Source organism: Scyliorhinus canicula, chromosome 10, assembly GCF_902713615.1.
Source record: "Scyliorhinus canicula chromosome 10, sScyCan1.1, whole genome shotgun sequence".
In the NCBI taxonomy this organism is placed as follows: Eukaryota; Metazoa; Chordata; class Chondrichthyes; order Carcharhiniformes; family Scyliorhinidae; genus Scyliorhinus; species Scyliorhinus canicula.
Genome location: NC_052155.1, coordinates 108980665 through 108993352, shown reverse-complemented (window position 1 = coordinate 108993352; position 12688 = coordinate 108980665). Strand labels below are relative to the sequence as shown.

General features: G+C 47.8%; 1 pseudogene; it reads left to right on the top strand.

Moving 5' to 3' along the window:
• LOC119972135 overlaps nt 1-12688 on the top strand; it is a 106956-nt pseudogene that overhangs the window by 34177 nt on the left and 60091 nt on the right.

Sequence of the window (12688 nt, the reverse complement as noted above, 5' to 3'; positions counted from 1 at the left end):
AAATTCTATGTAAAACCCATGCAAACACGGGGAGAATGTGCAAACTCCACATCGACAGTGACCCAGAGCCAGGATTGAACCTGGGATCCCGGCGCCGTGAGACTGCAGTGCTACCACTGCGCCACCATGCTGCCTCTTGTTCCTTGGATGAAGAACATATCGACCATAATCGATTGGCAGAGCAGATCTGATAGAATTGCTTCATTCTGATCCTATATCTTCTGGTCTTATTCTCTTCATTCTCACCCAACCCTCCCCACCCCTCTGTTCCCCGCCTTCCCCCAATCCTCCTCTCTCCCCCACAATTCCTCCGTCCCACCCAATCACCCGACAGCCACCTTATCGGTGTTACAGGCATCCCTTGGCACCCTGTTCTGCCCGCTGCCCTTGAGAGGCGTCGGTGTCGGGAGAGGGGGATTAGGGGGAACTGGAGACTGCCGCAGAGGTTGGCCTCCAGTGCTTCCTCCTCCCTGACGGTGTCCATATGGCCTTGGGGATCTCCATGGGATGAAGGGGCAGCTGGAGTGAGCTCCAGAGGCCTCTGAGTCATCTGTCACTGCCAGTCCTGGCGGCTCCCCATTGTCTACATTACGGTTTTGACACCCTCAGCGATGATCCTCACAGACAGTGCCATGATCTGCAGTACCTCAGCAATGTCCACCTGCGTCTGGGATATGTCCCTCAGTGACTGGGACATGATGTCAAGGCCCTCAGCCATGGGCATCACAGACTGAGCCATGCCTTGGACACCACCACTCAAAACGTGAAGGAATTGTTGGTGTCAACTCCAGCGCCCGTAGCCTTTGAGACCTGCTAATCTGCTATGCACTTGCTGGAATGGTGCTGATATCCCCTCCTGAATGTCACGGCTGTGTCCTATCATCTGCATCAGCTCTGGGATAGCCTTGTCCAGAGGCCACGCATCTGACTAGGACCCAGCTGAGTCCTGGGATCCGACAGACCTCCGACTGTTGTCTTCCTTGGATGTTCCTACCTTAACATGATGTGCATCAGCAACTGTCTGGTGCTCACCAGATTGTGTCCCAGAAGCCTGTCCACTAAATGTGCCCCCTGAGGTATGGGTCTTTGCTCTGATGGAAGATGAGGATGATCGCTATGGTGCTTTGATGATGGTCTCCTCGGAGCTCTCCTCCAAGGTGGTCTCTTGGGTGGTGGGAGGGGATGGCTCCAGATGACCTGGCCACATCAGAAGGATATCCTGGGTTGTGCAAGTGGATGCCGGTGGGTTCTGACGAGCAAGTATGAAGATCGGATGTGAGGATGGTGCGAAGTGTCAGCCAGTGATTTGTGGGGCGGCAGGCAGAACCAATGCCAAGGAAGAGGTGGTAACTTACCATTGCAGCTTGGTGGAAGTCGTTGGTCTTGTTCCAACATTGGACAGCGGGCCTCCTTGTCAGGCTGCCTGCACTGACAGCCGCTGCTACTGCCTCTCAGGCAGGACCCTGCTGCCTGTCCTTCCACCCTCTCAGGGGAACAGGATATCCCATCTTAAATCGACAGTGTCGAGATGCCTGGCCAGGTCGGCATCCCAAAAGCGAGGAGCAGGTCTGTGCGCTGCCATGCTTGTGTGTTGACTGGGGGTGAGAGGTGAGGGAGCATTTAAAAGTAGCTCTTCCTTGAGAGTGGCGAGACACTGAGGCACAAATCTGGCAAATGAGATGGTGAGACAGCTAATAACAGCGTGAAGCTTGTGGGGGCTAATTTCCAGAACTAAGTGCTGTCAAATATGGGCTACGATCTCGCCAACGTGACTATCAAGAACCACACGCCCATTGTGCCCAAAATTACACTGAGAAATGTTTCTGTTAAATTGTGCCCCTCATATCCAGGGAACCTGTCAACATTTCATCCAGTTGGCTGGGATGGGTGGTGGAGGATTGGTAGCAGGGAACTGGTATAATTTGCTTTTAATACTTGATCAGCCCACATACACAAGGGACCAAAGGCTGACACCTGAGGGTAGGGAGCCTGACAGCCCAGCCAAATTGGTGGTCAGGTGCCAGATAAATTCACACATATACTTCAACCTACTTAGCCTATGCAAATTAAGCTCCCTCCCACTGACTCCGCAAACTCCCAGGGCACCAACATGCACAATCTTGGCGAAACTGTCTGGATCACATCCTGCAAGTTGTTTCTTGCAGTTTGTTTAAATGCAAGTGCTCACTATCTACATTGTTTTTTAGGACATTTGTTTCTGATCTTCAGGGACTGATAGCAATACAAAGTGGCTCCAGACCCCGCTTGCGCCGGTCAAATCCTCTCTACGGCTATGAAGTCTATCACTCTTTAAAAGAGGTATGTAAATAAAGCCACAACACTTGTAAACACTGGTTTTATTTGTTCTTTATCTGGAAGAAATGCGTGGATTTTTGCTGCACAGTAAACCATGACCTTAGTCTTGGGTTTGAGGTCCTGGTCCTCAAATACAAGCCAAATGCTGAGCGGGCACATTGGACGCTTTGGTGAATTTCATGGTCCCTGTCTTCATTGAGAGGAAGCTCCCAAGATATTGTAATGGTCCTCCTTTTCTAGGATCCCGCATTGACCTTTACCGATGCGGGGAGGTGTTGTGCAATGGGCATTGGTTGGAAGAGGACCTTAATTATCCAGTGTTTAATGAAAGGCCCATTTTCTGATATTCCTTGGCGAATGAGTTACCAGTGATCTGGCGTTTAGTTTCTGGAGTGCGCACACAAATATCATCTGCACAATGACTGACGTTGGAGTGATTTTGGTTTTGGATTGAATAGAGTGTAGTTTGAACACTTTCCTGTCTGCATTATCAATTATCTCGAAGCTCGAGGGTAATTTCCTGGAGTTGCATTATTGTAGTGAGGAAGGTGGAGAAGAGGGCTGTTGCAATGATACAGCCTTATTTGAATCTAGTATTTCCAGAGATGGGATCTGTGATGGTTCCGTTGATGAGGAATCAAGGGTTGCATGTCAATCTGGAGTAGGCAGAGGGCACTGACAAATTTCTGAGGGCAACCAAATTTGAGGAGGATATTCTATATATTTTCATGGTTGACCGAGTTAAAAGCCTTTATGAGGTTGGTAAAGGTCATGTGCAGTGATGTTCTTTGTGTATTTTGTGGATTTACAACAGTGTCTCCCCTACCCTATGATTTGGAGACTTGGACAACGTGCGCAGACATCTCAATGCACAAAAGCAGTACCCTCATGAGATATTCCAAATCCTGTGGCCAGAAAGGCAGTCCAACAGTGGCATCTACTCCCAAACCAACTAGCACTCATCGCTCAAAATCACCTCCGCTGGTCAGGACACACCTCGCCCGCCACTACTTGAAAATTATTGAATATCAAGAGTATTAATGATTAATGCCCACTTAATGGAGGTAGGGGAGAGGGGAAAGTAGGATGTCCACCCTCCACCCTAATACCTAATTAAGTCCCACATCCACCTTGCTCCCCCTCCCACACACAACCGATCTTGCCTCCACGGAGGCCATTAAATTCCATCCATGATCTTGAGTCACTCCAACTGTTTGCAACGGAGGACATTGATTTCTACCAGAGTTGAATTAATTCAGGTGTACTCAGCCCAAAGGAAGTCCTTGGCTTATTATCCACTGGTGCTTCATCCTAAACTCTATTCTTGACTGTTTTTAAAAAAATTTAGTGCCCAATTTTTATTTCCAATTAAGGGGCAATTTAGCATGGTCAATCAACTAGCCTGCACATCCTTTTTGGATTGTGGGTTGACACCCACACAGACACAGGGAGAATGTTCAAACTCCACACAGTGACCCAGAGTCGGGATCGAACCCAGGTCCTCGGCGCTGTGAGGCAGCAGTGCTAGCCACTGTGCCGCCCCTCATTCTTGACTGTTTTTGTCAGTGCTGCTTAGCCATTGCCTTCCACTCTGAGGGGCAGGTATGGAGGCAGGTTCCGACTCTACCTCAACCAGAACAGGAATCGAACTGTACTGTTACCATTATTCTGAACCACAGGCTGGGCTAACCATCCAGAGTTGAATCCCCAACTCATATTTGCTGCTCGAGCTGAGAATGAAAACTGGGTATTTGTTTTGGCAATGAGAGGTGGTAATGATCAGTGGAACTCTATCTCATCAATGCACCTAGGACAGGAAGAAAAGTCAAGGTCATCTTCTTTTAATATCAGCAACTAAAATATACAAATTGTCATTAATTAGTTAACCATTGATAGTACAGTTCGCAGCACTCACACGCATCTCTGGGTCAGAAGATTGTCAGTTTGAGATCATACTTTGGTTTGTGTTCATAATCCAAGATGTAATTCCAGTACTAAATGAGCACTGTGTTACTGGAAGTGCAGAACTTCCGATAAATGTTGAACACAGATATCACCAACCTGTCTGATGGCTCAGATGGGCATTAAAGATTCCTTGAAACCGGGGATGTGGGTGAGTGACCTGCCAGAGTTTCTTCGCTGGAAAAGATAAAGTTTGCCTTGAGAAGGTCCGTGGAAGGTTTGCCCAGAGATGGCAGCCGTTCATCGACTTCTTTGAGAACAGTTAAGATGTCAGCAATGGATGGGGGGGGGGGTTAGGTATTTAGTTGAGTTGGTTATTTGCAACCTTGTTGGCTTGTTTTGTGATTATGTTTGATGTGTAAATATATAAATGCCTCAATAAAAATATATTTAAAAAAAATTAAAGATTCCTTGCCCCAAATACAAGACTATTAAATTTTCCTGGTGTCGTAGCCAATATCCATTCTTCTTTTTCTTAGAAAATATTCTATTGAGGCATTTTATATTTTAAACAAAGAGGTCCAACACACGCAAACACCCCACAATAACCGACCCAACGCTCCCCCCCCCCCCCCCCCCCCCCCAGCATAGACCGCCCACACCTGTCCTCCACCTCCTCAAAATACCTACTCATCCGGGCCACAGTCATATGAGCCCTGTGGACCACCTTGAATTGGATCAGACTAAGTCTGGCACATGACAAGGATGCATTGAATCTCCTCAGGGCCTCTTCCCATAACCCGACTTCCAACTCTTCCTCCCACTTCCTCTTCACCTCCCCTATTGGAACCCCTTCCTACTCCATCAGTTCCTTATATATTTCCAAGACCCTCCCCTCCCCGACCCTTGTTTTTGACATCACCTTATCCTGTAGTCCCCTTAGTGGGAGGCGAGGAAAGCCTGGAACCTGCCTCCGGAGAAAATCCCACACTTGTAAGTACGCGTCCCCCGCCCCCTCCCCCCGGAGCGAACCGGTGAATGTCACAGATCGATGACCACACCGACGCCCCCTCCAATCGCAAATGCTGTCTCCATTGCCCCCACACTCTCAGGGCTGCCACTACCACTGGGCTTGTGGAGTACCGAGCCGGCGAGACCAGCAGAAGTGCCATTAACAAAACCTTCAGACTTGTGCCCTTGCAAGATGCCGCCTCCACTCGCTCCCACACTGACCCCTCCCCCACTACCCACTTCCTAACCATCGGTATGTTAGCCGCCCATCCAATATCCATTCTTCAATCAAATTAATTAATGTGAGCTGACATTTCGGTTGGAAACTTAGAATCTCAAGAACAGCTATCCAACAGCTCAAAAAATTTTATCTGATATATATGCATAAGTAAAGGATGGAATTTTTATCTTAGGTTTATTGTTTAAAGTTCTCAGTGGTAGATAATGATGCTGGAAAAGATTGGGTGCGATTCAGTGGCCTTGCTGCGCACTAGCGAGAGCCAAACTAGGCCAGTGAATAGCGGGAGAGGCCAAAAACGAGAACCGTGCCCGGTGCCAAACCATTGGCATATAACTGCCCTGTGCCCGTAGGGGAAATTGGGATCCCGTTGTAACATGGCAATAAGCACCACTTTGGAAGGGAAATTAATGAGTTGCCAACTTAGAAGCATGCTGGGAAATGCTTGACTATAGTTCAACACTGCTTTTGAATGAAAATAAGTAGGTCAGGTAACTTAAATGAAATACTGCTTAATATTCTGGTCTCAGCCTTATTATGAAAATACATTATCCTCCGAAAGATAACAAAATGTGTACTTGAGTTGTTTTCAGCCAAGGGCAAGAACATGCGTACTACGTATTTCATTGTACGTACTTTACAAGGTCTATTTAATATAAACATGCCTGTTTACTTCAAGCTGTTATTTCAGACTATAAAGATATGCTTCCTTCAATCGAATCTCAGAGTTCAGTGCATTGGCTTCGCAGCTGGAACACTCTCTCTCCGCAAATATATTTGTGTAAATAAATTTCCTTAAATCGAACCTCGAGGAATTTGTCTTTATTGTAATTTCCACGACAACCACTTAAGCCCTATTTCCGTACAATTAATGGGAGCCACCCCATATCCAACAGCCTCCCGTGATCCAGTAGCCTCCACAGCAAGTGGTCACGCTGGGTTAGTACTTTTAAAAAAATTGAACCTGCTGGAAGGGCTGCTGTGGGAACAATAGGAGATGAGTAGCCATCTTCACTCACAGGCGGCGAGCCCGGAGGGCACTGGGCTTGCTGCCCCTCTGCTCGGAGGAAGTTGGCGGGTGCACAAGAGGGGGCGGGATGGGGGGGGGGGTGGTGCAGCCCCAGTTGGAGTGGTCCACCATGGGGGTTTGGGGGTATTGGGCCTTGGGGGAAGGAGGGGCAACTATGCACGGGTCCTCCATGCCAACCCCTGGATCATGTGTACCTGTTTTGGGGGCAACCCAAGTCACTGCTCGTCTCCTTCACCGACTACCCATAATCCCACTGAATGCGGAGGCCTCTGGCTGTGAGGCTGAAGGCCATTGCTGATAGGGAATTGGAAATCATAGTTGAGTGAGCACTTCACACATCCCAAGTCGGTCCCGTGGGTGGGTAGGCCATGTAATATGTATGGCTTATTGCCTAGAATCCCAATCACACCATGATGCCTAGACTCAATGCTTGTACACTGTGGGAGGCAGCCCACAATGCTGCAGCCAACATCCGAACACCCAAAGGATGGGCCCCAGCCCCGGGCACATTTCCTCAGTTGGGGTGTGGCAACATTCTGTTTGGGTGTCTTGGGTGCAGGGTGTGTGATCCGGTTAGCAGGAACACACAACCCCGTCCCCCCCCCCCCCCCCCCCCCCCCGGCACCCCGCTGCGTGGCCGGGTGTGTGTGAGCAGGGTGTGACGGGTGGGGGGTGGGGTGCTGGGACCCCATGCCTGGAGGGATTGGGGCATGGGGTTGGTGGTCAGCAAAGCAAAGAGCCAGAGGCGCTATATTGCTTGTGGTGAGAGTTTGGAAATTTGTGACAGACATGTATACACCGCCGGCCCACCAACACCCCCCCCCCCCCCCCCCCCCCCTACCAACCCTTCCTTTCGTCTAGGTGTATCCCCAGGATGTATATCAGTGGTGGAGGCAGTCAGCTGCTTTCCACATCTTGTGTCCTTCGATGCCCCAGTGGATGTCCCATAGGACTCTGGAGCCAGAGTGCCCAGCGCACCTGCTGCAGGCACATGCACAGCAGTGCTGCACTGTTCCGGGTTCTGACTGCAAGACGTGGTGGGGTAGAACCCGGGGGACCTGATGGCCACTGTTGCCAGTCCAGAGGATGGGTCCAGGTTGTCACCCAACAGTGCCTCGGCCATTCACATCTGAGACTAGAATATGTCCTGCAGGGTCTCATCAAGGTCTGCTGGTACTGGGTCACGTCCCCCAGCAAGTCGGACAGTCTACCGAGACCCTCAGACATGGCCGTCACCGACTCTGCCATGCCTTGGACACCTTCACTCTAGCTGCCGTCACCATGCAGCAGGCTCCCCATTGCGTTCGCCATCCTCACAGTGTTGACCTTGGTGCCACATATTGCCGGTGCTCTCTCCTGTGCCCATAGCCTCTGGGACTCCTCCAATTGGCTATAGACCTGCTGGAGTGTCGCTGACATCCCCCTTTGAATATCACCGCCGCACCCTAACATCTGTATCAGCTCCACGTCAACACTCTGACTGGGACCCACGTAAACTTCAGAGAATCGTGAACACAGCCCAGGCCATCACACAAACTTGCCTCCCATCCATTGACTCTACCTACACCGCCTGCTGCCTTGGGAAAGCGGGTAGTATAAGCAAAGACCCCTCCCATCCAGCTTACTCACTCTTCCAACTTCTTCCGTCAGGCAGAGGATACAAAACGTCTGAGAACACGCACAAACAGCTTCTTCTCCACTGTTACCAGACTCCTAAATGACCCCCTTTTTGCACCGACCTGATTAATACTACACTCCTGTATGCTTCACCCGATGCCGATGTCTACGTATTTACATTGTAGACCTTGTGTTGCCATTTTATATATTTTATTTTAATTTTATTTTCATGTACTAAATGATCTGTTTGAGCTGCTCACAGAAAAATACTTTTCACTGTACCTCTGTACACGTGACAATAAACAAATCCAATCCAATCCGATTATGATGTCTGGCATGCCGCTGCCACTGTGGGCCCTCTCTCGACAGTTGTGGGACAACTTCTCCTGCGGGGACACACAGAGGGCATCGTTAGCATGGTTCACCGAGGTGGGGGAGGCGTGGTTTGTGTGGGGCGGATTGGTGCCAACTCACATGTGCGGCCCGGTGTAGGTCGTTGACCTTCTTGCGGCACTGGAGGCCTGTCCTGCTTGTCACGCTGCCCGAGCTGACTGCTGCTGCCACTTCATCCCAGGCAGCACTGGCTGCCCTGTGGCTCACCCTCCGGGACTCTCGGGGGAACAGGATATCTCTCCTGGCCTCAACCACCTCGAAGAGCCTCCTAGGTCTACGACTCCAAATCTTGGGGCCAGTCGTCTCGGCGCCATGTCAGCAAGCTGAGTGCGGGTGGCCATGCAAGAGCTGTTTAAGTGCTGCTCGAACTTGTTAGCAGGGAACTGGCGATTGCAGTCCCCGTGAATTGGCTGTCGAGCCTTTATTTGCGGCGTGAATCCTGTGGGACCTCCTTAAGTGGACCGCGGACCAATTAAGGTTTTAAATCGGTGCCGGCCACGCCTGGGCCGAGCGCTGAAAAGCTCGCAGCAATTCCTGTTTGTTTATACTCAACAGTTCAGTTGCTGACATTTTGGTAATGTCAGTGGTAATTGGCACAATGCCAAATGGTATTTTAGTTGAATATTTTTCAAGCTGCGGAGAGGTTACCCTAATTGTACTGCACATGCCACGCAGCAAGTCCTTGGAGCGAGGTTTCAAATCAGTATCATTTTGTAGTTATAATTTCATTCACTCATCAGTTTATGACTGTTCTATGCCATCGAGAATATATACTGGATTCACTGTGTATGCACCTTTAACAGCTGAGACCACTACACACCTCCGCTGGGTCCCAGACTTCAACTTTGGACATTCTCATACTGTCTGCTTACATTTGTATGTTTCTGACCAAAGCATGTCATAGGAACTGGAATAAACCATTCTGTTAGATCACGACTGATCTGTATCTCAACTCCATTCACCCAATCGTTCTCCATGTCCCTCATTTTCTATCCCGAAAAAGGCTTTATCTATTGCAATCTTGAAAATTTCAATTTACGCTACATTTTTCAGGGGCGAGCTCCAGTCAGCTGTCATCTGTTCTCGTCTGCCTAAAGTAGCCAAGGGCTAAATTGAGAACAAATAGATTTGAAAGTCTGGTGCAAATCTCTGACTCTCCTGAAGATAGTTTTAATGCAGCAATATGTGTTTCAGTTGATATAGATATAGAACAGTACAGCACAGAACAGGCCCTTCGGCCCTCAATGTTGTGCTGAGCAATGATCACCCTACTAAAATCCACATATCCACCCTTTACCCGTAACCCCCCCCCCCCTTAACCTCACTATTAGGACACTATGGGCAATTTAGCATGGCCAATCCACCTAACCCGCACATCTTTGGACTGTGGGAGGAAACTGGAGCACCCGGAGGAAACCCACGCACACACTGGGAGGACGTGCAGACTCCACACAGACAGTGACCCAGCCGGGAATCGAACCTAGGACCCTGGAGCTGTGAAGCATTGATGCTAACCACCATGCTACCATGCTGCCCATTGTGGCACAACACCAGTTGTGGCGTGAGCCTGTGTTAGGCAGTGTCTGACAACTGTTGTCAGCTAGCATCATACAAAGAATAGGTCATTCTGTCATCTTTAGTTGTACAAATAAATGTTTGAACTTCCAATAGGTCTCTGTGTGGTTGCTAATTCTCAAGTATTTGAGGATGATGCATTAGATTTGCGACTGTCTTTTGAACCTCACCCTGCATATTTAGTGCACATTATGAAATTCTACTTCTTGAATGTAGAGATGAGAAAATGCATGTGTTTATTTTTTCCATATCCTCAGGTTTTGAAATCCGCTGTGTAAAATCTAAAAGTGTATTTGAAATGATTTAATGATATTTTTTTAGATTCAAAGCTGGATGCATCAGATGAATGAGTCACATTCTCATCTCCTTTCTCTTTGGAAAATCCTATGAAGGGTGACCTTTCTTTGTTCTTCAGGTAGTTTACTCAGATTGCCAAAGCTGTTACAATACTCGAGTAATCAGTCAAATTGAGCATTTACTGTTTGATTTTTATTTCAGCTTGGCAAGAGATCACATTCTTTTAAGAAAGCAGTATGGATAGATTGTAGCATTCATGCAAGAGAAATGGATTGGTCCAGCTTTTTGTCAATGGTTTGTCAAAGAAGTAAGTATTCAAACTTAACCAACTAAAATTATCTGCATTTTCTCTTGAAAATGTTTGCTCTAGATATTGCAGTCAGCGGCAAAGCAACAACATTTCTGATGTTGACCTAGCGTTGGGAGAGGAGGGAGGAAAACAAGGTGTGGTGAATGTGATTCACACTATATATAGTTGCCATGTATATATATGTTCGTTATCTACCCATTGTGAGTGCAGTTGCACTATCTGACCACCAGGGGGAGTTGCTCTGGGAGTACGCGAGAGTTTGTACTGGGCTTCTCCCTTGGCTCCGCCCAGGACTCCTCCCCCTGCGACCGATGTATAAAGATCAGTGCCTTAGAGCCAGCCTGCAGTTCACCTGAAGTTCAACGACGAATAGGCTGGCTCTATTGTAAGTGTATTAAATCCTCTGTACAGATCCAGCTACACGTGTTCGCTGAATTGATGGTTCCATCACAAGGAAATTAATGTCAGCAGAGAGAAGTACTTGAGAAATGTTATGGGACTAAAATCAGGCAAATCCCCAGGTCCTGATGGCCTACATCATAGGATTCTAAAAGAAATAGCTACAGAGATGGTGGATGCTCTGGCTATGACTGTTCAAAATTCCCTTCATTCTTAAACGGTTCCAGCAGATTGGAAATTAGCAAATATGATACTGCTATTCAAGAACGAAGGGAGAGACAAAACCGGAAACTACAGGCCAGTTAGCCTAACATCAGTCGCCACGAAACGCTGGAATGTATTAAGGAAGTTTTGACGATGCACTTGGAAATCATAGTGTGATCAAAGTTAATATGGCTTTATGAAAGGGAAACCATGTTTGAGAAATATGTTAGAGATTTATGAGGATGCAACTGTTCGGGTAGATAAAGAGGAACAAATAGACACTTGGATTTCCAAAAGGTTTTCGATAGGGTGCCCCACAAACGTTTAATAGGCAAAATAATGACTCATGGAGTTGGGGATAGTGCATTAGCATGGATAGTGGATGTTATTAGTGGACAGGATGCACAGAGTAGTGATAAATAGCATATTCTCAGGTTGGCAGGCTGTGATGAGTGGAGTGCCTCTGGAATCAGTGCTGGGACCTCAGCTATTTATAATCTATATTAATGATTCAGACAAAGAGACAAAGTGTCTAAGTTGAATGTTGATACAAAGCTAGATGGAAATATAAATTGTGGGGAGAACACAGAGATTGCAAAGAGCAAAAGAGAGGTTAAGTGAAAGGGCAAAACAGCAGATTGAGTATAATGTGGGCAAGTATGGGGCTAGTCATTTTGGTTGTAAGAATAGAAAAGCAGAATATTTTTTAAAAAGGTATGAAACTTGTAAATGTTGATTTTCATAGAGACTTGAGTATGCTATCCAAACAACACAGAGTTAGCATGCAGGTACACAAGCAATTCAGCAAGATGATCAAAGAAGTCATCAACAGTGCTATCAAGTGTAGAAGGATAAGGACCCCACAGAGATCCTTAACATCCAATCTCTCTGTTAAATGTAGAAACCAAGTTACAGACCAAAGTATAGGCACTAAGGTTGGAGCCTTGCCTCCCGGAGGTAGTAGGGGAAGATCAGACTTGGTTTGTGAAAGGGTGGAGGTTGTTATTGAACATGGGTCGGTTGCTGAATGTGGTGCTTACCCCGTGGCCGGTGGGTATCGGAGATAATTGTATCATTGGACGTGGAGAAGGCGTTCAACTGGGCGGAGTGGGGGTGCTTTTTCACGGTGTTGGAGAAGTTTGGGTCGTTATATGCTGATGATTTGCTGCTGTACGTTAGGGACCTGGGTCACCTACAGAGAATATTATGTGCATTTTGCATTGCTTTGGTGCCTTCTCCAGTTACAAGCTGAACATCAGGAAGAGTGATTATTTTGTGGTTAGCGCATCAGGGACGGGAGCCGGATTGTGGGGGGGGGGGGGTTCCGTTTTGGTTGGTGAGGACTAGTTTTTGATACCTAGGGTCCAGATGGTGAGGGACTGGGATGGCTTTGCAG